The sequence below is a fragment of the Parus major genome, chromosome Z, assembly GCF_001522545.3.
Source record: "Parus major isolate Abel chromosome Z, Parus_major1.1, whole genome shotgun sequence".
NCBI lineage: Eukaryota > Metazoa > Chordata > Aves > Passeriformes > Paridae > Parus > Parus major.
In genome coordinates this window covers 55,794,409-55,816,286 of record NC_031799.1, presented here as the reverse complement: position 1 = coordinate 55,816,286, position 21,878 = coordinate 55,794,409, and positions in this window count along the sequence as shown.

The window sequence follows — 21,878 nt, the reverse complement described above, 5'->3', positions numbered from 1 at the left end:
AGACAAAAACGTCTTTGTGGCTGGTGGTCTGCAGAAATCTTGCCTGAGGCCTGAGAAACCTAAGGATGCATTCCTGAGCATCCCAGAGTCAAAGAGAGTAAATGGAAGCTCCCATCATGGTCCTAAGAGCTGCCAAGCCCAATTCACTGGTATTCCATGTACTTTGTTGAAAAGAAATAGAAACTAACTGTAGAAATCCACAGTTAGTAACAAATGTATTATATATGACCAAGGGGAAAATTATTTCTACATTTAGTAGAAATTATCTCTGCTTTAAAAACCAGTAAGAGAAGGTATTTCTATAATGGAGACTGTAGCTTGTAAAAGAAGGTACACAATCTACAAATTGAAAAAATATCTTTGAAAAGATAACATATTCAACAGAAATTCAACAGCCTTCTTTGTAGCAGCAGTCAAGCAATATTCAATATCAGAGGAAAAAAAAAAAGGAAATTCCATTATTACAGCTGATTTTTTTTTTGTTGCTTTTAGTTTTTCTGTAATCTCTTATTGCCCAGCAGGTTGTCAGGGCCACCTCCAAGAGCTCTGACAGTACTTACGCTGGGAGCGCCCCTTCCCCACCTCATTACATGATGATCCTCAGCCAGGTTTTCAAACACAATTATTTCTTTGGGTAACAATGTGAAAGACAGCTGCAGTGAGTGTGGAGGTCAGGCAAAGCAGGCCATGGATGCAACAGCACCTGCCTTTTGCATGCAAAGACAGAGCAAATTACAACATTTGTCGCCAAGGAACTGAGCAGCAGCACCATGTGTGATGGCCTCACGAGCACCATTTTCATCGTGTGCATGGGTATATCTTTTCAAATCTAGAGCAGGGAACAGATGTTTCATCAAAAGACACATTTAAAATAAAGATAATTATGCAGAAAGAAGCTTAATTACATAGGATTATTCAGGTTCACTTAATTGCTTGACAGGCTGAGGGCCTCCTACATATTTGTGACAGAAGCACCCCTCTCACTGGGTTACCAAACTCGGTCATGGCTCAGGGACAAATGTAGTTGTTTTGGTAATCCAGCTAATTCTAGTTTCTGATTTTCATCTACAAGGAGGAAAAGCAAGCAAACTTACCAATCATTAAAATATAATTTTATTCCCATGGGCATAAATATTTTTATCTTCCATAAAATATGAATAGCCCGGTATACAAAAACTTAATGGTTTTATCGCTGTATAGTATGAAGAACATTAATTTCACTTAGACATGATTTAGATAAAGAGAATCTCCTCGGGTCTTACTGCTCACACATGCCTATGCATCATTTCAGAAGTTTGTTACGACTTTTTCATGTGGGTATTTAAAAATGGCCTTTCACCTCCACAAAAAGGGATACCCTCTTTCTCCACAAGCAAAAGTGCTAATACTGTAAACTCTAATGCAAACTTTTAACTCTAAGAAAGAAACATTTTTTTAAAATTTTTGTTTAAACAACACAGCAGGCACTGTGGAATGGTACAAACATTCTGCAGGACTGTATTCTCATGGTAGCTACTGAACTGATAATACTAATACATTTCACAGAAAAACAATGATTTCTGTGAAATTATGTTGACAGGCTTCCAGTGTGATTCTATGGGGTCCTGGGAGCTTACCAGCTGCAGAGCTTGGATTCAGCACTGCTCCAAAATACAAAATTAGGGAGGCAGATATGCCATATGAATCATGCTGAACAGGGAACCCCCACATTTAGAGTCCACGCAGCTGGGACTTTTAAAGAGCACACAGCATCAGCCCAGGTGTTCTTTACGGGTTCCAGAAAATATGATTATTTCATAGAGAGCTTTGCAGTGGACTTTCATTTTTCCAGCCCTAAGTATGTTAGTTTCCCATAGCCAACATGTTTTTTGATGATGTACTATAGGGCATTAGTGAAGCCACACAGCAAATTTATATGTAAGGGGTGTAAATGTGGTATTGAAAGCCTGAGCACTAAAATGATCTCTTAATTTTCATCAAACAGAGCAATATAACATTTGCATCTGTCGAGCCATTGCAGACTTTTCTTACATAGACAAACTAGGAATGGTTTCTTTGTGCATTACTGAAAAAACCAAAAACATCAAACCAAACCTGCAGAAGAATTAACTTTATAAGGAATTAAAGCTTCTCATTTGGAGAAAAAATCCTTAGCTCAGTCTAAGCCGGTAAATGTAACTTAAAGCTTGGGAAAGACGATTACCCTATAATGGCTCCATTCACATTCACAAACTTGGGGTCATTTTAAACTCCTGCTATGTTTTGGAATGCAGCCCAGAAAACTTTGGTGTGAAAAATCTGCTGAATGCCTTTGCGCTACATTAGCTAACAGTATTTAAGGTCAATAATGCAGGTGCGGCCTTTCTTTCATTCATTTTAAAAACTTAAAGACTTCTTCCTAAACCTCTGTTTATAAGTGGCTTTTGCTCAAACCTCTAAAAAGAAGAAAGAGTTGGGGAAGAATGAGGAAAAGATACCGTTTTGATGTTATCAGGACAGAACGTGAGAGAGGTTCTAATAAATCATAAACCAAGAATAGGTTTCAGTGTGGCAACTTAACTTTTATAAACATGTACCAGCACTTAGTGCACTTGCCAAGCAAATCATAGGAACTTATGCTACTTTCCACACTAATGGTGTCAAGGTGCACGGTTTCCCCCCTGCTGCTTGAGAGTGACATTAGAGAGCTCCGGTGAAGCATATGCCCAAGCTCCTACTCTGCAGCAGCTATCGTATGCTAGGGTGACACTATGACTGATCACACCCAGGCACTGCTTCTGTCGCTGCAAATGGGCTTTCAGTTATAATGGAAATGTTTAGTTCAAAGCACCCTATACGTTACACGTGTTATTAATGGCTGAAACATATGCTTCCATCCACTGAAAGGGTTTGTTTTTATATAAAGCAAATCCTCCTGTAAATTTGGATCTCTTATTGGGTTTATCAGTTTGAGGGATAATAAAAAGAAAAGCCCCTTCTACTTTGCCTTATATTACAGAAGCATTTAAAATTTTAATTTGTGTTTCATATCAACAAATTTATACATCTACACACATTTTATTACCCATTTTATATGACTCTGTTTGTTCCTGCTGCAAATTGCACGGTTTCTTAATCACTGCTAAGCGTAAAATGCCCCATCAGTAAATTATTCCTACAATAAAATACATGATGTGGTTTACAAATGATGGTTATTAATTTCAGGACAGAGATGTTGCATTTGTATTGTAGTTTATGTTCAATTAACACATTGCTGCATTAATGCAAACTGTCACCACAGAATTGAACCAGAGACTAAATTAAAATGAAGCACCCTGAAAAGGAATTATTGCCTGGGCTAAACAGAGTAAAAACCAATTTATTTGTGAGTTTGCTTGTACAATACCACCTGAGGTATTCACTAGCAAATCCAGAAGCACAGATCATGTTTTCAAAAGGAAACTGTCTGATTGCTCTACCTTTTTATGCAGTTTCTGTGGAAAGCATTGTGTCTCTGTGCACATGATTGATCAATGATTCTAAAGCTGGAGCAGGTGCAGTTCATGAAAGCCAGATTACAGGGGGAATACGTCTTTAAGAATAAGTCACCCATTTTTTATTAATTATAAACAAGGATGTTTTCCAGGGCACATGCAGCTCTTGAGAGAAAAGGGTGACCGCAGTGGAAACAGTAATTGTGATCTTTTAGATGCAAAGCATAACATTAGTTTTGTTTGTCAGATATGATTTTGCAAGAAAAACTCTGTAAAATACTCAGAAAAACTCCAAGTAATAGAAGCAGATGGTAATTCAATACCAAAATGCTGAATTAGGCTTTTTCAGAACAGGACAACTTTGTTGGACAAAATCGCTCATATGTTTTGAATTTGAGTGCTGCAGATGCTAAAACTAACCTGACTGCAAACCAAGTGGACTAGGACTATGGTCTTCAAACATGTGCTATGTCTCACTTCTTTTTCTGCCATCTCATCCTCTATGAATTGCAATGTTTTTTTTTTCCCCTTGAATAAATATCTGAATGGTTGTAAAATACGGGCATCAGAAAACAAGTTGGCATCATTAAAAACATTCTGGATTTCAGTATATGGAAATCCATTTAATATCAGGAATGTTAATTAGGATTAAGCATCCCCTTTTTAGTAAGATTTCAAGCTATACATGTTTAAGAATAACCCCATAAAGTTTGCTTGGTAAACCTCCCAAAAGCTTTGTGAGACACTACATTTTATTGTGGAGATTCAACACTAGTACTTGTGTATTTGTAGAGAAACTTAAAAAGTTCAGCTGGCACAAAATCACCACAAAACCAGCACCACAATCCTGAATAAACTCCTATGAGATTTACATTTCATTAATGTGGATTACATCTGCTTAATCATATTGCCCCAAAGCACCTGAGCTCCCCCCTCATCTCAAGTGAGTGCTGGAGGATAATATCACCCTTAGGTTTTCTTCACGTAATTTTTCCTGTTTCACTACATGTCAGCAGCGAGGTGAGAGGCAGGTTTTGCTTCCTCACAGGATTTGTTTTCTCACAAAACAACTTTTAGAACACAACTCCATAGCTGCAGGGCAAGCTGTGTAGGTGTCACATACCTAGGCACCACTGGTGGTCCCTCTCAGTTAAAGCTTCTCTGCTGGACTGTGCTGCACACTCTCCGCTTGGGGAGCCCTGCATGAAGATAGCAGAGATATAAACAGGGGAGAAAACAACACTCTGCTATCCCCCAGAAACCGGGCCAAACACAGTATTACCATAGAATAGGCTAGTTTGGGCTGCAAAATATTTTTTGCATGGTTCATTAGTAATGTTTTGTAAGGAGTGCTACAATTCTAATACAAATATTTTATACAAACTATGATTAGCAAGTTCACACTACTGAAGAAGGCATACTGCACGTACTATTACACAGTTACAGGCCACTGAGGAACATATAGTGTTATTATGCAGTCAGCAAAGAACACAGTTACTTTGACTTCTTCATAAGAGAAAGGTGTTTTTTGTGGTATGGCACTTCCACCTGTAAAAGTCAGTAGCGACCTGAATGGCAGCTACAAGTCACAGTACAAGAGTTTGTCTGTGCATTTCCACTGCTTAGAATAAGAGCTTTCCTTATCCTGGTGGCTCTGCTTAGGCCCTAACATCTGGGAATGTAGTAATTCACAAGTTCATATCCAGCCTTAAAATTCACTGACATGCTGCTGCATGGCTCAGCTTAAGCAAGATTTCCCCAAGAGATGCATCTCAGGGAGAAGAAAAATTATAAGACACCATTTAAAAAAAAAATTCTAGTTCTAAATTATTTTTTTCTTATGTTCCTAGGTCTGCCACAGTAGAAACCAGCATTAAAAAAATAAGTTAGTAATCTTTAGGACGAGGATGGGGTCCACAGCTGATGTAGTAGTTCAATAATAATGCATGCATAACAATCTGATAAGATAAAATCTTACTGGAAATTTGGAGTTATAATAACTGATTCTGTAAATACTATTATTCAGGGAAAATGGAAAGAGTAACATTTATACCTTCTATAGATACATGAAAAAAAATTTTGTTTCTCTGCTCTCCAGTCTGCAATGAATGATAAGAAATTTCATGAAAATTTTCTTAAATTTGCCATGCTAAATTTGCTTTCACTTATGTCCTTTCTGAGGCCACTTTGATGCTAAATAATTTGTGTGCTTCTAACTGGATGAGAAGTAACTTCCTGGTGTAAAAATAATATATAAAATTGGTAAGAGGAACTACCTTGAATGAGTTGAACATACTTTAATGGGGCAAAGATATTCCTAGTATTAAAAATCAACTACTTCATAGAAAAATAACAGTGTTCAATGACCTGTACTTCATATTTTACTGCTAATTTGTTGTATGATATCCATTCGTGTGCATGGACTATCTAAGCTCAAATGATGCACATCAGCTCCAGGCAACTTTGCTGTTTAGAGCTACTCCTGAATCAGGATTTACTCTGTTTTCTTCTACTTGATAATTTAGCTAAAGGAAAAAAGCTCATCTAATGGATTGTCCTTACCCTGAGGGACTTCAAGTGCCAGATGATAAAACTTTGAATAAAAAATGATCAGATGAGACAAGGAAGGATGAAGTATGTAGATTAGAGTAAGGAAAGATGTTTCTCAAAAAGAGGCAAAGAAATGCTTTTGGTTATGTATTCCTTATACAGACAATTTCAAAATTTTCTTTTCAAGATTGACTCATTGTATGAAGAATTCTAATATGGTCATCTCTGTCAGCCAGGATGCAGCAAACAAACCCACTGAAATATCAAATCTGTTCATGACTATGTTCTTGAGGAACAGGTTGCAAAATAATTTTGTCTTCCAGAGACTGCTATCATGTACCTGAGGGTTATGCACTTGAAAAATATGACTTTGTATTTGATACTTGAATGTTGTACTGTAAAGTATTCAGGAATGGCTCAAAAATTGGTCAGCTGGAAGAAAAAGAAAGCTAAACAAACACCTCAGGCTTGTGTTTAATGCGCTGTGATTTAAGGAAAAGTGGCTTTGTTTTGTTACTGTTGCCTCCCAAATGCATAGCCTCATTTTTTAAGATTTTTCTCTCTTCCATATAGCTTCAGAGGCCTCTGTCCCACAATGCTTGCTAGTTTTTCCCTTCGATAATACATGACTGTAGCTAATAGACTTTCAGTGTCACACATTCTGCACAATCTCATGCTTATACATCAGAAAATGTCACTTTCCTCCAGATATGTTTTTAGTTACAAGCGCCTTGCTTTTGTAAGCCACTTACTTTCAGTGTCATGCTGAACGCTTCATCCAGGTTTGGATCTGATCCAGGTCTCACCATAGGCAGTGGCAAGAATCTTACTGGCTTTAGTAGGGACTTAAATGAAACTCTGTGGGTTTTATCCTCATTACTACTTCCCAAGTACAGCACTTAAAGAGATGTTTAAATTAGTGAGTAGTCTATTCAAATTAAGGGATCACTAACATGATAAAAATAGCAAAAGTGAGAGCATGTACACATACAAGTGTATGGTTATATGTATATGCTAATAAATTACTGAGGGCTGCACATCTTATGGAAGAATCTGACTCATCACCTTAAGTGCTAGAATCACAGAATCATGGAATCTCTAGCTGGAAGGCAACCACAAGGATCATCTAGTTCAAATCCCTGCTCCTATCAGGACTACCTAAAATTAACCATATGACTAAGGGCATCATCCTGTCACTCCCTGAACTTTGACAGGCTTGTTGCCATGACCACTTCCATAGGAAACTGTTCCAGTGGTCAACCAACCTCTCAGTGAAGAACCATCTCCTAATGTCTAATCTGGACTTCCCTCGAAGAAGTTTTATTCTAAGTCCTCCTGGCTCATTTCTGATCATCAGAAAGAGGAGGTCAGTGTCTCCACCTCTGCTGTTCCCCCTTCAGCAAGATGTAGCCTGCAATGGGGTCCTTCCCTTCCCCAAGCTGAACAAGCCAAATTACCTCAGCTACTGCTTGTAAATCTCGCCCCTGAGGCCTTCCACCATCTTGGCTGCACACCTCTGGGTACGCTACAATAGTTTGATGTCCCTACATTGTGGCACCCAGAGCTGTCCCCAGCACTCGAGGTGAGGCTGCCCCAGCTCAGAGCAGAGCAGGACAATCCCCTCCCTTGCCCGGCTGTGATGCTGGGCCTGATGCACCCCAGGACACCGGGGCCCTCCTGCCTGCCAGGGCACTGCTGGCTCATTGCCATCTACCCAAAACCCCAGATCTTTCTACAAGGCTTGTCTCCAGTCTCTGTTCTGTGTATTTTTCATTAGACAAACACTTGAAGAAACTAATCTTTTTTGATGAGGTTTTCATTATATCTGACATTCTACACAAATAAATGAACTGTAAAATGTAGAACTTTATCTTCCTCAAATTTGTTGTGACACAGGCCTGATTTTTTTTTTGTTTCCCTTATCTGTAATGATCAGATGAATAGTTTGGGTAGACTATTTTAAATCAATAGATTATTTAGGCATTGTTCAACTTCAGCTTGTTTGCAATCTATGATTAATTACCTGAGTGTTTAAGTATGGTTTCTGTATTCTAATTGGATGCCTGAAACTTCTGAGAACAATATAGGAGTCAGAAACAATAATTAGTACACAGTCAAAATGAACAGATTTGTTAACACATGAATGACTTGGTATAATATGAAAATCAATGTTAATATGAACAAAATGTCTTGTTAATTAGTACAATTAAAAAACTGTTTGTGAAAAATACTTAAACCAGTATTTTTGCTGTACTCCACCTTCTGTAGTTAGTTCAGTATATCCATTATCGAATTGGTGCACAATAGTAGAAGTGCCATAATGCTGAAATGAGAAATCTAATTGTTGCAGGGACAAAGTTTATTGAACATTATATGGTGCAGGTATAGCATGGAAGCAAAAGCACAGGTTCTTAAGCTGCTCTTAGTGCAACTGACAGAGGATTACACTGACCCACAGACAACTTAATTAGTCACTAAGAAAAAAGTAGTTTTAATGAGAATGGTCTAGATGATAGACAGTATCCTTTCCATACCCATGTGACAAGGCAAAAAAAAAAAAAAAAAAAGAAAAGAGCAGTAAAATTAATAGCAATTACCTGTCCTTAAAATAAAATTCAATTTCAAAAGATTTGGAATAATGCTTAGGATGAGGAGGGTAGATATAAGAAGCAGCAGGAGTGCAGCTGGCTTCTGTGCATGAGGACAATTGAGCTGTGAGCACTTCAAGTTTTATTCAGAAAATTACAGGGGAAAAAGGAGGTTAAGAAGGTAAAATAAATTCTTCACATGGAAAAGAATGGCATAGAGAAGAAGCCCTGATAAGAGAGACCTGTGACCAAGAGGACACAGGTCTGGACCTGGTTTTCTCTGTAAGTCTGTAGCAGACTTTCATCTGGAGTTTTTTGGCATCTCGCAGGTTTCTGAGGAAACAGCCCTACCCTGTGCAGGACAGACATATTATCTTCTTTTTTCAGAATTGTAGGACACAGATTCCAGACTGTGGGAAAGCTTACATTAAAAAAGAGATGGGAAGACATGAAGTATCTGGTGTCTTAAAAGTCACAGAGCTTGTCTTAAGAGTCACAGAGCTAGTCTTTCACTGAAAAAGAGCAGGACACAATGGCAACCATATAGATTTTTTTTTATTATTATTTTTTTTAAATTTTTTTTTAGTATTCTGGAATTGATTCAGTCAGGAAAGAAAAAAACACATTGGGGTCAGCTAAGCAGGTATGCCAAAAAACCCTTGCTCAAGGAAAGAAAACTGTCTTGCAGTCCTAGGTCTCATGGTTTTATATAATTATGTTTAATAAAATACACCATCTAACTATTTTCCTTTGAAATGGTATGCCTGTAAAAAGGCAATGCATTCAAAAATAGATTTTTCTCATACTGATAAAAACAAGAAGCAACTTCACTGGGAAGTTGCACTACTACAAAAACAACTAGAAACCTAGAACTGGGACTGTGTCTCCTGTCAAATGCACAGACACAGAGATTAACTGATTGTAATCGAGAGCAGAACTTGAAGTTGTCAATTTACTGCTGAAGTGCTGCCTATTACTTAAACATTTGCTTTATCTAAATGTAGCTTATGCAAATTTAAGAACAGAATCGGGGTTCAGCATATGCAAATACTCCTTTATCTAGTGCAAAAATGAAACATCTTACATGTTAGATGTTGGGGCATGTTATACTAAAAAATATAACACTCTCAGGAGAGAACACCTAACATAAACCAAATGCTAATCACTGAAGAAGAACAGAAAATTGTTGCACTTTTTAGCTTAAAGTACTTGTAAAACCCCAAGCTTTAACATCGGCTGACATAATTTTGAAGCCGACTTGTCACTATGCTACAGAAACCATTGGTGCCCTAGATGGTTTACTGTTCTGGAATTTAATTGATCCAAAGGCAGTGATAGGAATTTGAGGCAACTATTCCACTGGAGTGGACATTATTTTAATGAAAGCTTATCCAGCTAATGAGCTTGACAAAAATCTGCTTTTCTCCTTGAAACCAAAGCAAAACACCATTTGTACCTATTTTGCAATCATTACAGCTGTAAACCAAATATTTTCTATTTTTTCTGGTCAACAAATTAAAATGTGTTTCAAATATGTTGGTTGGTTTTTTTTTTTTTCATGCTTAATTTTTATTTTGTTTTCTAGGACAGTTCTTTCCAGAATTGTAGTAGAGAAAACTAATTTCTTCATCTGAAAACCTGTTTCACATTTGGCTCATGAACAATAAAAATATTTGAAAGCGTCTTGAATTTTTTTTGAAGCTCTACAATATCCTGAAAAGGTTCTGCCATAAAAATATGTATCATCTCATATAATGAAAAGGTTCTCATCCCAGCAGGATGTCAGCTTCAGGCACATGGTAAACAATTCTGTTTCATTTACATTTTGTCATTAGGTGTCACTTACATTTAGCTGTGACTTTATCATGCATCATGTACTTTATTTCACATCTTTACTAAATTCACAAACCATGAATTTAAACATCCCTAGTTTTTGACATGTTATTCCACAAGGTAAGTGTCAGTTTTTTGAACAAAACCTAAGAATAATATAAGATTGAGATCAAATTGAAATTAAATTAGTCTGAAATCTAAAAGCTAAGCTAAGTCATTTACAGCAGCTTCATAAAAGGATGAGATATGAAATGCAAATTCTCTCTGGCATTAAATAATATAAGTTTAAACCATGTCATATATTATAAAGGTCTCTGTTGGTAGATTTTTGAAAGACTGTCACTTTATTAGAGCATAGATATTAATAGGTGATCAATATGTAGTGCTGGATTCTAATTTAAATTGTTAGATAAATGCATATGGAAATTAAATAGGGAATTTTGTGATTATATTATTACATTTTGCCAGAGATGGTGTAATTTTAACCATGTAGCATAAAGTAATATTAATCTTTAATTATACTCTAATAGTTAGATGACAGATTATCCAAGGAAGAATTACTGTCAGATGTTTTCCTTTTAAACTCTGGAAAACAATGCTCTGCTGAACACACATGAAGCATTTACTTGTCTCGAATAAGATTTTCTCATTTTCAGCTTATTTTCTTTTTGTAGTCATCTTATAAAACATTACTACAGCTGCTGCAGTGATCTTTTATAAAAAATTTTTATCCACTCTGAGCATTTCCATTTTACCAAGTCTCAAGTTTTTTTTTTTCTCAACACAGAAGAAACGCTCATCTGCAAATGACTTTTGTTCAGCACAGAAATGTGAGGATTCATGGGGTGAAAATCACTTGTTAGGTACAGTGTGTCACACAGACTTGTGATGTTGTGACTAAAATTCTTGATATTGCCAGTTTTGTGACACGAGTTCCTATTGCAAGTATTTTAATGGGACCTAATCAGAATACTGGGGAGCTAGTGGCGGGAGACAATAAATCCTGTTATGATCTGTGCCCCTGTAAAATCTCAGGCTTACAATTAAAACTTTTACTGTTCTAGTCTGCTCCTCTTCAGAAAGGGAATATATGCTTGCGCAAGAGTGACACAAATTTTAGCTTCACCCCTAGTTCTCCAGGTGCCCATGGATTTGCAGTACCAGTGTGCCATCAGTGTTGTGGTACACCTGAGCTAACAACCCATGCCAAGAGACTTAACAGCAGATATGGTGCAGAGATAATTTAGGATTCTTGCACCCCTGCCTGAGCTTTTAATAGGTTGTTTTTTCCTCTCCTAGGTGTGTCTGTTCTCACTGAAGAGAGCTTGAACGTTCTTTAATCACCTTCTGTCAAATGCCATACATTGCACCTCTGGTTCACATCTCCTAAGCCAAAGCTAGATGCAGCCAGCTTAGTTGAGGCAACAAACTATTTACAAAGCCAGTTTTGCAGCTCTACACCTGTATTGTCTTAAACACCTCATTTGGAGTATGATAATGAACATTTGATTTGATGATCCCCAAACCAGTCACAGAAACTGGCTTCAAATACTGTGCCTGCAATACCTTGGAGTATCTTCAAACCTGTTACTGAAGACAGCTGGTTTTTACAGTATTTCTTGTAACACATTTTTCACTTAAAATGGTGTCTTGATTCTGACCTCACTTGTCAGTGTAAACCAGGAATAATTTTACTGAAGTCAGCAGAGACACACTGCTGTGGCAAGGTCAGAAACCAGCCTGTCTTGGGAGTTGTTCCAAGTCTAGAACAAAAAAGCTATTAGGTATGTCGCATTCAGAACTTGGCACAAGGCTGTAAATATAGGGTCAAAAATAGATATTTTTGTCATTATCTGACATATACTTTGCTCTTTCTAACAGAAAATGTTGATCTAATTGGCTCCAAAATACCTTTCAGCAACAGCTGCCAAGTTCCTTTTAATGGAGAATGTGGAAGAATTTAATTTTCTGTCATTCTCTTATTATAAGCAGATAGAAGATTGATCAGAGAAAGCATAGCCAGCTTTTTAAACCTCTTTTCCATCTACTCTAGGGCACCTGATTTGGCATTTACAATACATCCTAGCAAAAATTTTCTTTATTCTAAGAAGTGAGTAAAAATTTTGTGTTTTATATGTTAATCCACTACTCATTTTTCCGTTTTTCCCAAAATTTTCTTAGATGTCTAATGCAAATAAGTGGTTATATGGAAAATCCCCTCAATATTCAAAAGTAAACTTTCTGTTTCTGCTGGTCTGTATTACCATCTGGAGATAAAATGGAGAGATGTCTAACCTCTGGAAGAGCTCAGCATACCTTTTATAGCCAACTGGTGAACACAGCCATTCATATGAAAGGAATTCTAGCTTTTCCAATGTATTGGGTCATCCAGCTGGTGTTTGGCCACTTGTGGTGTCCCAGAGGGACACATCCTGTTTATTGGGCACAGTCCCATTTAATATCTTTATTAATGACCTGTTTGAGAGGATCAGGTCTACCATCAGCAAATTTGCAGGTGACACCAAGCTGGGTGGGTGTGTTGACATACTGGAAGGTAGGAGAGCTCTGCAGAGGGACCTGGATGGGCTGGATCAATGGCCTGAGACCTGCCATGTGAAGTTCAACAAGACTAAATGCCAGGTCCCACACTTTGGTCATAATGACCCAATGCAGCACTACAGGCTCAGGTCAGGGTGGCTGGAAATCAACCCAGTGGAAAAGGATCTGGAGTTACTGATCAACAGCAGCTGAACACTAGCCAGCTGTACCCATGTGGTCCAGAAAGCCAACAGCATTCTGGCCTATATCAGCAATAATGTGGTCAGCAAGATTAGAGGAGTGATTTTATCACTTCTCAGTCAATCACTAGAAAGTGATTCTTCCCTTGTACTTGGCACTGGTGAGGCTGTACCTCAAGTCCTGTGTTCAGTTTTGGGCCCTTTGATTCAGAAAGGACATTGAGGTGCTGAAGTCTGGGTCCAGAGGAGGCTAAGAGAGATTGCGAAGTTTCTGGGGTACATGACCTACAAGGAGGAGCCAAGGGAACTGGGGGTGTTTACCCTGGAGAAAAGGAGGCTCAGAGGAAACCTTGTGGCTCTGCACAACTCCCTGAAAGGAGGGTGTAGCCAGATAGGAGTCGATCTCCTCTCCCACATACCCAGCAACAGGATGAGAGAACATAGCCTCAAGCTGTACCAGAGGATTAGTGTGGGCATTAGGAGTAATCACTTCATTGAAAGGGTGGTTAAGCACTGGAATGGGCTACCTAGGGGTGTGGTGGAGTTACTGTCCCTGGAGGTGTTTAAGAAAAGACTGGATGTGGTCCTGGGTACCATGGTCTAGTCCTCAGGGTGGTGATTGCTCACGGGCTATACTTGATGATCTGAGGTCTTTTGTAATGTAATTGACTCTATGATTCTGTGATTTTGTGATTTGCATGGCAGGATTTTAGTACCAGGAAGGCTACAGGGGCGGCTTTTGTTGGAAGCTACTGGAAGCTCCCCACATGTCCAACAGAGACAGTGCCAGCTGTCTCCAAGACAGACTCACCACAGGGCTAGGCTGAACCCACCAGTGACAGTGGCAGCACCTGTTGGATAGCTGGTTAAAGAATGAAATAAAGTTATTGCACAGAAGCAAACCATGGACAGAGAAGAGAGTAATTGTTATGTGAAGTCATTGGTCAGAGACAGAAATGCCAGGGTTCACCAAGAGTCATCAACAAAGAGCAACAGTTTATTATGGCAGCCTCCTTTTCTAGGGGGTTCAAAACTCCCAGGTTTAGACAACTGATTGGTCTGCATCTTAACATCGCCCAGCTCCTTGATGAATGATATGTCTGTATTCTGGAATGAGCATGATTGGCTGAGGCTTGAGTTCCTACTTGAGTTCAAATCTATCCTGTGATTGCTCACTCAGGGACTTGTGTACTTCAGAAGTAGGTGAGCCAAATTGGATTTCTGTTATTTCCAGATTTATCTTGTCCTGCTACAAACCGACTGTGGTGTGACAAGTAATGAGATTATGTAAGAGAAAGAATTCTGCAGATACCAAGGTCAGTGGAGAAGCGAGGGGAGCAGCTGCTCCAGGTGTCAGACCAGAGATTCCCCTGCAGTCCATGGTGAGAAATGTGGTGAGACAGCTGCGGTCCATAGCAGAGCAGAGATCCACCTGCAGCCCCTAAAAGACTTGGTGCTGGGGCTGGCCAATGTCATCTTTGGGAAATACACACTGGAGCAGGCTTCTGGCAGGACCTGTGGGTCTAGGGAGAGCAGAGTCCACGCTGGGCAGGTGCCCCGTCAGGGCATGTGAACCCATGGGGGCTCCACACTGTAGCAGTCTCTTCCTGAGGGATTGCACCCCACGGAAGGACTCATGCTGGATGGAACAGCTTGTGAAGAACTGTAGCTGATGGGAAGGACTCATGCTGCAGAAATTCAGGAAGGACTGTCTCCCATGGGAGGGACACCATGCTGGAGAGTGGGAGAGTGACCAGTCTTCCCCCTGCAGAGGAAGGAGCAGCAGAGGCAACATGGATGAGCTGCCCATTGGGTTACGGGTGCACAAAACCCTGAACTGCAGCAGCTTTTGGGTGACCCAAACCAAGTTACTTTTTGAGCAACAGGTTACCAGCTGTACAATGTGGAAAATGCCAGTTCCATCTTGCTCATGCTAGTGATGAGAATATCTATAACAGGGACCCATCCTATGGTAACAGGGATTGCAATAGCATCAATGTAACAAACATGCAAAGCATGGAGAATTCTTCTTTCATAGCTTCATCTGCTGTTTTTCATTTTACAACCACAGATACAAGTTTTATTACCATGTTTTGACTTACATATATGCAAATGTTTTGTAGCAAACCTGGACTTTTAGTATTAAAAAAATGAATACTAATCCTGGTAATCAGAAACCAGAAAAATACAGTTTGGAGCTTTGCACACAAATAAACATTTGCAGATAAATTTGCATCAGCTCTTATATGTGTGATCTGAGTTCACTATATTGAATCTATTGCCTTGTTAATCTTGGCAACATGCTGCTGAAAGAAACACAGCAATTGTAGGGAGGTTCATTCTTTTCCATCAAAAATGTATACCTAATTAAATGGAACTGCTTGTGCTCTCATTTTACCTCAAGCCTCCATTTGGCAGGAAAGAACAAAAAATGGGATCTTGTACCATGACAGTCCTTTGTGCAGCAAGCTGAAAAAAAAACCAAAAAGATCTTTTTATTTCAACCTAATCACTGATTCAGGTGTTCCCAGGCCCTATTTGTCAGGAAATCCAGTTGAAAGTGTGTAGTTCTACTTCGTAAAAGAAGAGAATTTGATATTAATTATTGCAGATCTTTTAGTCAACCCAAGATCCCATTCTAAATTTTGACTTTACAAGCAGTATAACATCTCAGTACAAAATATGCTATTGCATTCTGGTGAGAGCTCAGGTCCTTACATATGTTTATTTCCTGCCGTGGCTTAAATTTATTTTTTTGTAGCAGAATTCTAACTGTGATTTTCTTTGTCTGTTGCAAATGTTCAACAATTTACAGGAGAAATTTCAGGTCATGCTTTTTTTTCACACTTTAAACATATAAAGATTAAAGAATGAATGTGCAATCAGCATATAGAAAATCCGGCTTTTACAAGAACGAAATCAATGGTTCAGCTTCTTAAATCTCAATAGAATTCATAACATATGCAGTCACTTTACCACTCTTTTGTGTCTCCTTCAACTAAATATGTTCTTTAGAGAAACAGTTTGGTAAACTGGAAAATACAGTGATAAAACCTTGTTTTTCTTGCTAGTCTAACATGGAAAATGTCCCAGTACTTATTTCTAGTAAAAAAAAACCTAACAATTTAAATTATGGATAATTTTTCTCCTTCCTATTCCCAAAGCCATAAACTCTTGTCTTTTTTTGTTTTGTTTTAAAGAGGATGTACATCTAACCTTTGATACAGAGAGTGGAGGTATTAGAAAATAATCTGCTCTGAATGGCGTCTTCATGGTTTTGTGCACAAGTGTGGACTTGTGGGATCCTCAGCACAAGTCAAGGAATGGGTGTTTCCAAGTCTCTGTACTCCTATCTACATTTCATTACATTCTAATTCCCTTGGCCAGACTGTATCCTACCTGACAGTGACTGGGAGAGGAATGTGCACAGAAGTTCAAATGCTGATTCTTGGCCTGCTAAAGTCACCAAATCTATGAGGGACCTCCTCTAGGACAGAGAAAAAGGTTTTTATTTTGTTTTTTCAATTACCGTTTCGATACTTGTCCATGTCTATATTGGTATAGAGACTATTGGAAATGGGAAAATTCAAATTTCATAAATTTAAATTTCAATTTTTCCATAAGAAATTTGTTTTAGAATCTGAATTATTTGACCAGAAATTGGATCCTTATCCCTGCAGATCCCTCCAAATCAAATGATGGAAACTTTGCAAACCTACTAAATACTTTCCTTCCTATACCCATACCCTCCAACAAGCAGGAGGCATTGTCACTGAACATACTTGCTAATGATGTGCTGAATACTACCCAATATACATGGGTAGCAAAATAAAACCATAAAAAAATTTTGGGGTTTGATATTTCAGGTGCGTAACAACTTCTGTGCATGTCCTGTAGCTGTATACCAGCCCAGCTGTGGTACTCCATTTGAGTTGTGCATAAATATAGAAGAATCAAACAAATAACCCATTTGTAAGTTTTGATGGAGGCATTCTAATATTATCATGTGGAGAAAGTGATAAACTTTTTTTTTCAAATTGTGAGTTACAAAATATGTCAGAACAATTACAATCCATGGATATTTATGATTGTGTGTAGCTCTCTTTATCTGTCTATTTCTTCCCATTCTTATTAATCATAAGATATACAAACGTTTTACAGTACAATAAAAATATTTTCATTGTTTATTTAAAATTGAGATATATTCAGATAATGTAAAATTTTAGTTATAAATAAACATGAATTAGACTTCTAAATCTAAATGGTTGTTAGCTCTGAACTTTATGAATTTTAATATTAGTGATACTATCTCTGACATAATTTTACAATAGCAAAAGAAGTCCTATAAAGTTGTATTTGAAAATAAGCATGTTGTGGTATCAGGTATCATAATTGATCAATCCATTTAAAAGATACCACCCCATTAGACTATCTGAGATTTTAATATCCATATAGAAGGAAAGTTAGATGAAGAATCAGTTTTCTTATAGATGAATGCTATAGACTTAATGAAATGTAGATATATAAAAGAAAAAGATACAGCTCGTTAACTTCTGTTACTAATGTAGATATTGTAGGAGGTCAGCAGTTACAGCATGTAACCCACTGACTCCTACATACTTTATTAAGACAAAATATTTTTGAAATAATGAATATTGACATTTAATAGTGTATGACTCTACAGACCATTTTATTTGAAAAGGGAGAGAAGCAGCAGATAAACAAAAATAAGTTCGGAGCTGGTGACTCTTTACGATGAAATGCCTGGAGTTCAAGAAGTAAATTAAGTTAAGAAGTTAAGTTTTTCCACTATGTTCTTGTGCTTGTGGCTATTAGAATTATAATGCATGTTCAAGAATAGGAAGAAAAATAAGGAGAGTAGGATCACCAAATAATTACTGTCTTGGTTTGGAAACAATTACAAAGCAGGCCCTCCTATCTAGGACACACACACATGCACTGCAATGCTATTTCATCTGGGAACCAATTGTATACAGGAGCCTCTTGGAAGAAAGATGTAGGAACATCTTTGTTCCTATTTGAGGAATGATACAAGGGGCTATTTTTGAATGATTAATTAAAGGGAATCAATCTTCATTGCATTGCCACTGACATGAAAAGCACCGTAGCTATGCAATAATCACATGCAATTATTCAACTATCCCTTTGGCAAGGACAACATAATTAGTCCTGGTAGTGCCAAGAGATTTTCTTTATACCCAACAAATTGGCAGTTTTAATCAAGTGTTGCTGAAATTTATCATAACACAGGGAAAACAATAGGTGAAGGTAGAAGGGCCCAAGCTGTGTGAATCCTATCTAGAACAGTACAAATTTACAACACTAACAACGTGATGAATGCTACCAGTCCTCGAAAAAGCTGGCTGTAATTGGGTAGCAGAATCACACACCATAGCTCCTGTTTGTTTAAAATCATGGGCATGACTCTTCTCATGCCTCATTATTTAGCTTGCTTCAGGACTTCATACCTGTTATTGTGTTGACCTGTTATCACAGCTATCATAGGTGATCCTGAGCTGTCAGGGGGTGTCACGTAGATCCAACCCCAGGCCTACTGAAAACAAGCACAGCCAAACCCAGGATCATTCAGCCTCATTCAGCGCCTGAGCTCTGAGCTTACATGTAAGTTGAACCTCCCACATTCTGAGGCAGCAGAGAGCTAGAAACTTTAGTAGTGTGTGGCAAAATGAGAGAGTCTGTAATGAAGTCAGTAAGCTGTCTCTTATGTTCTGCAGCCAGACTCTTGGCAGACATTTAACATGCACTGATGTTTAAGCACTCTTGAGCCCCTAGGCTGTGCCACCTTTAGTCAGATTGGCTTGTTCCTGCTGTTGGAATGCTTGTAGTCACATTCAGCTATGAGGTCAGTCATATTTCTGCTAACTACAACAGATTTATGCCAATACTGAATTTGGTTGCAACTCTTTCATTAGCATAGCTGGAGGAAATGCCTTTGAAATTGCCATATTACAGACAGTGGGTTCAATGTTTACAGAGTATTGACATGAGAGAAATCAGACTTACAGAGGGAGCCACTGGAAAAGACAATGTGCTAAAATTGATTGCACATCTGAGATAGTACCTGTCTCAGTAGAGACAGATTTATCTACATCTCACATACTCTTGTATGAGGTAAATGTGCATGCATGGTTTCTTTGCTAAATCTTAAAGAGATTATGCTTATTTATTTTTTATTACACATTAATTTTTATATTACATTCAGTGTAAGTCCGATAAGACAGACGATATGGGAAGTTCTTGTCAGTAAATCTGTGACAAGGTTGTTTTTATTGTTACCTGCCATTCTCACTGTGGCTATTTGAATACTAGAAAGTGAAAGAAAAATATACCCTAGAAATAATTTACAATCTAGAAAAACTGTTCTTTTCAGCAAGCCTAGAAAGGTAATGTTTAACCAACAGTTTTCTGACTGCCTTGGAAATTAAAATTTCTTTCAAGATGAGAAACTTAACAAGGATCCATCTACTCTCTACAGAGTAGATTTGGAGAACTGTTACTTCAGGTTATATAAACCTGTAATACTTAGGGCCAGGATAAGGGGAAGAAAACCCATTTTCCCCCATAAGTGTGGTCTATATTTTCACCTCTTTGCAGATGGAAAAGAGGAGGAAAAAAGGTCTTTTCATTCCTATATTCTTTTTACTTTTCCTTTTTTTAAAACAGCTCTAAACACATCTCTTACAAATGCTGTTGGCCTATATCACAACACAAAGAAATCAGTGAGATAACGGCAGAAGCATTGCTCTTTCTGCCTTGAAGGGTTGTGTTCAGCTTTATAAACTATCTATTTCTGCTAGATAGGTTGCCCAGTGACTTCATACCTTCTACTTTTCCTTGTCTTTTTCTAAAGGAAGAAGTAGTATGTTGTCTTTTTAATATCCACTGTCTCTGAGATTACTTTTGAGCTCAGAATGCAAAACTTTTCCTCAGGCTACATTTCCATTTTCAGTGTTTTATAACCTCATGAGTGGAACTGCATTGCACACAGACAGAGGCATACATTACTTGTGGCAATGTGTTGGTTTGTTGCATTGTATTGCATTTAGCTGAAGGAACATCTCCCTCCATCCCTCCACTCCTCCCCCACCCACACACACTCTCAGGAAAAAGAAGAGGGAAGAAAAGAAAGGGAAGAAGAGACAGAGTAGAGAAGAAAAAACCACAGTACACATACACAGGAGATTTTGTGCATAATCTGAATAATTTTTAGCCCTGCAGAGGTCTCTTAATATCTTCCCTAAAAATTTGTCTTGTCAAACATAGTTAAAAGCTTTTGCATCATATGAACAGAAGCAATTTGAAAACAGCATAGCAGAAGACAAAGAAAAGCCCTGGTTTGGCAGAATCATGCAAATATTGAACAAATATAGTTACTATCAGAGAATTTTGATTCTTCAGTATTATATTTCCTTGAGCATACTCTGTTTTTGAGCTGTATAACTAACAAGGTGTGCGTGAGTACATGTGAGTGTACTGCTCTTTCCTGCATTCCTATGAGACATTAATGCCACAACAGCAGTAGTCCAAAAAATTCAATTTTTCTGCATAAACATATATATAAAATGTACAGACTCAATCCATCTTGCATTGCCTGATGTGTGTGTGTATATATATATATATGTATGGGGTTTTTTTAGTGTGCTACTTCCAACACTTTCATCAAGGTTTGTCATTCTTTGTCATTCTTTCAATGTCTTCTCAGTCAGTATTTCAGTCAGATGGGTAGTCACAAAAAGCACAAAGCAGAGATGAAAATTAAAGAATCCACTATGTTGAAAGAAAGAGAAATGGGAGGAAGTAAAGTACTAGGAGGGAAGATGTGATGAAATGGAAGGAAGGAGACAGGAAGTGGGTAAGCATATAATAGAATACTCTGAAGGAATTAGGAAGGAGAAAGGAGCTGATTGGAGTTTGCAGCTGTATTCTGTCCTAAGGAGGCTAAGAGCACTAAATCAGTGCTGAATGAATTTGTGAGGAACTGAACTGCTAAGTGTCAGCAAAGAATACTATAAAGGACAGGAAATATTCAGCAACCAAAGGAGAAGTTATTAATGGAGAGGTAGAAAAAAACCAAAAATGTATAAAGTGGATGGAAAAACCAAAAGGGTCAAAATCTCAAAGCAAATATCTATATGATTTGTTCTTGTATGTTGTCTGATTGTTTTCTTTTTTAATACATGGGTTGAAGGTCTGGGTGGGTGGCCCTGGTAGTGGAATCAAAAGTCTGACCCCAGAGGAAGCTGGTTAATAGCAAGAAACAGAAGAAAGTGCTCACTGATAGAAGAAAAAAGTTGGCTAAAGTTCAAACTTCAACACAGAGACTTGTGAAATCAAACTTGGATCTGGAATTTTAGCATTATGCTTTGGTCACTCTTCTACTAACGTTTTCTTTAATAACAATAATAATAATAATATTCATCATCATAATCTTGAGAATTTAGGTTGAAATTTTTGATTGAGTACACCTAAGTACCCAAGAAAGAACATTTAGACATTCTTTACCAGACAAACCTCATCTTTATGAGAGAAACAAGTGTACAGATGCTGAAATTGCCTACCTGGGCATCCTATATTTTGGGTGGCCACCTGCTCTTTGGAAATATGACAAGGGAAAACTGAAAACAAAGTTTTCTAGACAATAAATCTAGAAAATA